Consider the following 5448-nt stretch of genomic DNA (forward strand, 5'->3'; position numbering starts at 1 on the left):
GTCCAGGTGGGAGACATAGAGATTTGCAAGATACATACGGATCTGAATGTTCAGACCCATTGACTAAGCCTCTCTCACGAGCAAAACATGATCAACAGCAAGGCTCCATGGGTGTTAGAATCATTACTGTGTAATCTAGATTATTGACTCTAGTTCAAGTGGGATACTGAAGGAAATATGCCCTAGAGGCAATAATAAAGTTATTATTTATTTCTTTATTTCATGATAAATGTTTATTATTCATGCTAGAATTTTATTAACCGGAAACATAATACATGTGTGAATACATAGACAAACATAGTGTCACTTGTATGCCTCTATTTGACTAGCTCGTTGATCAAAGATGGTTATGTTTTCTAACCATAGACATGAGTTGTCATTTGATAAACGGGATCACATCATTAGGAGAATGCTGTGATTGACTTGACCCATTCCGTTAGCTTAGCACTTGATCGTTTTAGTTTACTGCTATTGCTTTCTTCATGGCTTATACATGTTCCTATGACTATGAGATTATGCAACTCCTGATCACCGGAGGAACACTTTGTGTGCTACCAAACGTCACAACGTAACTGGGTGATTATAAAGGTGCTCTACAGGTGTCTCCGATGGTACTTTTTGAGTTGGCATAGATCAAGATTAGGATTTGTCACTCCGATTGTCGGAGAGGTATCTTTGGGCCCTCTCGGTAATGCACATCACTATAAGCCTTGCAAGCAATGCAACTAATGAGTTAGTTGCGGGATAGTGCATTACGGAACGAGTAAAGAGACTTGCCGGTAACGAGATTGAACTAGGTATTGGGATACCGACGATCGAATCTCGGGCAAGTAATATACCGATGACAAAGGGAACAACGTATGTTGTTATGCGGTTTGGCCGATAAAGATCTTCATAGAATATGTAGGAGCCAATATGAACATCCAGGTTCCGCTATTGGTTATTGACCGGAGACATGTCTCGGTCATGTCTACATAGTTCTCGAACCCGTAGGGTCCGCACGCTTAACGTTCGGTGACGATCGGCATTATGAGTTTATGTGATTTGATGTACCTAAGGTAGTTCGGAGTCCTGAATGAGATCGGGGACATGACGAGGAGTCTCGAAATGGTTGAGACATAAAGATAGATATATTGGACGACTATATTCGGACGTTGAAAAGGTTCCGAGTGATTCGGATATTTTTCGGAGTACCGGAGAGTTACGGGAATACGGGGAAGAAGTATTGGGCCTCATGGGCCAAGTGCTGGAAGAGAGGAGGCAGGGCGCGTGCCCCCCCTAGCCCAAACTGAATTGGACTAGGGGGCGGCCCCCCTTTCCTCAATCTCCTTCCTTCTCCCCTTCCCCCTTCCTTTGCTCCTCCTAGTAGGAGTAGGAAAGGGGAGTCATACTCCTACTAGAAGGAGGACTCCTCCTCCTGGGACGCCCTACAGGGGCCGGCCGACCTTCCCCCTTGCTCCTTTATATACGGGGGCAGGGGGACACCCTAGAACACACAAGTTGATCATTGATCCCTTAGCCGTGTGCGGTGCCCCCCTCCACCATAATCCATCTCGATCATATCGTAGCGATGCTTAGGCGAAGCCCTGCGTCGGTAGCAACATCATCACCGTCATCACGCCGTCGTGCTGACGGAACTCTCCCGTGAAGCTCTGCTGGATCGGAGTTCATGGGACGTCATCGAGCTGAACGTGTGCTGAACTCGGAGGTGCCGTGCATTCGGTTCTTGGATCGGTCGGATCGTTAAGACGTTCGACTACATCAACCGCGTTCTCATAACGCTTCCGCTTACGGTCTACGAGAGTACGTGAACGATACTCTTCCCTCTCGTTGCTATGCATCACCATGATCTTGCGTGTGCGTAGAGAAAATTTTGAAATTACTACGTTCCCCAACACTATGGCCACGGGTTTTTTAAAAAATTCATATAATTTTCTGCACGAACGTGAATTGGGGTGGACGTTGGGCGCACGACCGATTCAAACGGACAAAAAAGATAAGACACATGTTTTTTTGGATCGATGCGTTGGAGTTGCTGAGCGATGACATTGATAGACAACTGAGTCTACGACAACTGAGCCCAATAGTGAAATGGAACGAGCAAGGGCAAATTTGACAATTTTGACCTGTGGATGAAATTATTTCACAAAATGAATTGTCCCTAAAAAAATTCCACTCAGCTGATCTTTTTGAGTGGCGCCCGACACGAAGGCGTCACACTACACCGTGTAGCGCCTAACTGATAGGCGTTGCACGCCTAAGCAGCGTCCCACCCGTGTGATCCAAAAATTACTAAGTTAGTATGTAGCACTTGAGAGCTAGGCGCTACACTGTATCTTAGCGTCTAGGCGTTGCACTAGTGGTTGCTTCTAAATAATGCAACCACTAGTGCAACGCCTAGAGGCTAGGTGCCGTACATTAACTTAGTAATTTTAGGCAGTCCAGGGTGCGACGCTGGCCAGATGTGTAGCGCCTGTCAGTCAGGCATTACACAGTGTAATATGATGCCTTCGTGTCGGACGCCACTTAAAAAGGTCAGTTAAATGAATTCACTGTGACACCTTCGTGTCAAGCTAGCGCCACTTAAAAGGATCAGTTGAGTGATTTTTTTTTAAAAACAGTTCATTTTATGAAATGATTTCATCCATCGATCAAAATTGACAAATTTGACACGAGCAAGTGTGGCTGGGTGAGTCAGACCAGCTACTGATATACTCCCTCCGGTTCTTTTTACTCTGCATATAAGAATTGTTTGAAGTCAAACTTCGTAATGTTTGACCATATTTATATGAAAAAATATTAGCATCTACAATGCTAAATTTATACAATATAAAAATTAAAGTCATGACGCATCTAATGTTGCTGATTTCACATTCTGAATGTTGATAGTTTTTTTTATAAAGGTCAAAGTTTACGAGTATGCGAAGGACCGGAGGGAGTATATAAAGAAAAGAGTCAGACCAGCTACCAGCAGCCTGCGTGCCATGTGAGTGGGCCCACGTGTCGCTGGTGTGGATTACTTAAACTCTGACCGTGTGTGCTCGACAGCTAATGAGATGGAAAACGTCTAAATCTGTCTCCCTTCTCCCCTTCTCCCCCTTCCTCTCTATCCTGCTCATCCCAAATCTCCCACCTACCTCCATTGTTGCTTGTGATTGTCTCCAGGGCCTCACAAGGCGGCCGGACGGAGGTAGGTGACGAAGACTGTCGTTCGTGCTCATGACCACCACCCCGCCAGAATTGCCCTTGGCGGCGAGGTCCAACACCAAAGCTGTGGAATCTTTACGTAATTGACATGCGTTTCCAATCTTGATGAAAACATCTTCTATATTCTAATTTTGGATCCTTTACACAAGCCCCCGTTACAAAGAACAAATGGAAGAAGCACATCGAGCCATGTCGCTGCCGGGGAGCTTCAATTTGCGGCGGCCGGCGACCAAGTGTCGTGGCAGTGGTCGCCCTCGTAGGTCACGACGAGCATGGCGGGGTCGTCGGTGGCGCGCTCCACGTGCTTCCGCGCCGGGCAGCCCTTGACGGTGCCGCACCTGTAGTAGCAGCGGGGGTGAGGGGACCCCTTGATGGTCTTCTGCCCGTACTTGCGCCACGAGTACTTGTCGCCGACGCCGGGGATGTCCGCCGCGCCCGAGGTTACCGTGGGCACGCGTGTCGTGTACTTCACCCGGTTCTTGCGCTTCTTCGAGCAGTGGCACCGGCCACCGGCGGCGGCGTCGGAGTGCGCGCAGCGCGTCTGCTGTTGGCGTTGCTTGCGTTTGGTCCCAGCCGGGAGCGGCGGCTTGCCGGAGGACACCAGCTGGCTCCAGCCCTTCGACACGCTGCCCTCGCCCCCCGCCGTCACGGACGAGAAGAAAGACGTCGACGTCACCGAAGGCGCGGCAACCGAGGCCGCCGCCGGCGCCTTCAAAGGCTTCGTGAAGTCCAGCGTCATGCTTTTCTGCGGCGCCAGCTGCGGCGAGACAGCCGGTGTCGGTGCCTGGGCCGGCATCGGAGGAGGGGCAGAGGAGACAGGAGGGGGGGTCAACGAGTCGGCGTCAGCGCCAACAGGGCCGCGGCGGAAGCGGGCGTGGCCGGTGCGGTCGAGGATGTTGATGACCCGGCGGAACCTGGACACCGCCTGGTCGGCCATCTCTCCGAGGGGCGGCGCGCAGCCGGCGCGGGAGGAGAAGGAGGAGATGATGAGCTCGAGGCTGAGGAGCCCCGCGGCAGCGGCCTCCTGGAACTGCTCCTCGGCCTCGGCCGCGTGGCCGTGCGGGGCGTAGCCGCAACCCATGAGTTCGACGGCCATGGTCGGCGCCGGAGAAGAACGGGGAAAGGTGGGTGCGGCCTTGTGCTTTGGCTTGTGGCGTTGTGCGACTTTGAGATTTGAGGTGGAAATGGATGGACGGAGGCCGAGGGGTTTTATAAAGCGGAAAATGGGAGGAGGAGGGGAGGGCGAGGAATAATATGAGCGTAAGTCAAAGGATTTGGTTAGCTGAAACGCCATCTTTTTGGTCCTTTCTGAAATAGCCCTCGCGTGATTCAAGTTTCGTTTCCAGCTACCTTATTGTCGAGATCTGTAATTTATGTCTGCCACTTATTTTGGAGCAACTTTAGCCCATCCCTTAAAAAAAATAGAGTAGTATCCGACCGAGTAAAATTTAGGGGAGTGAAAATCCGATTTTAGTCCTTTAATCGGGACCAAGCTGAACCCCTAAAACCCACAGAGGACGATAACTTTTCCTCCATCGCGTATCCGGCGCCTATATTTACTCCACCGCTTGGCGGTCGAGTAAAAAATCCTCACCCTCTGCCTCTCCCCCTTGCTTCCCGCCGCCGCCCCCCCCCCCCCCCCTCATTGCCCGCCGTTCCCTCCTCCCCAATGGCCGGATCCTGTGGCTGCCAGTCCCCACGGCCCATCCGCAGCGCGGATGTGCGCCGCCACGAGCGTGTCCTCAAGCCACCACTCCGACGATGCCCTATCCCGTCGGCTCGCCGACTTCCCCGACCTCCTTGCGCCGCGGCAACCACAGAGGAAGTACCTCGGCGTCCAGCAGCGGGATTGGGGGGCGTGGGTGGCCAAGATCACTGACCATGACACCCATAAGAAGCATTCAATCGGCTCCTTCCACACGGCTGAGCTCGCCGCCCACGAGTACGACCGATGGCAGGTCCGACTGCACGACGTTGTTGCCCGCCTCAACGTCCTGTGGATGCGAGGTGCACGTGGAGCTCGACCCACCGGCGCCAGGTGTGACGCCCCCGATTCAATCGTACACTAATCATACACGCAAACGTGTACGATCAAGATCGGGGACTCACGGGAAGATATCACAACACAACTCTACAAATAAAATAAGTCATACAAGCATCATATTACAAGCCAGGGGCCTCGAGGGCTCGAATACAAGAGCTCGATCATAGACGAGTCAGCGGAAGCAACAATATCTGAGT

General features: G+C 51.5%; 1 pseudogene; it reads right to left on the minus strand.

Moving 5' to 3' along the window:
* Positions 1-3309: 3309 nt before the first annotated feature.
* Positions 3310-4401, minus strand: LOC147968101 (putative WRKY transcription factor 17 pseudogene; annotated as a pseudogene).
* Between the last annotated feature and the right edge of the window lie 1047 nt (positions 4402-5448).

This window comes from Triticum urartu, chromosome 5A (assembly GCF_056163025.1).
Source record: "Triticum urartu cultivar PI428250 chromosome 5A, HENAU_Tu73, whole genome shotgun sequence".
In the NCBI taxonomy this organism is placed as follows: Eukaryota; Viridiplantae; Streptophyta; class Magnoliopsida; order Poales; family Poaceae; genus Triticum; species Triticum urartu.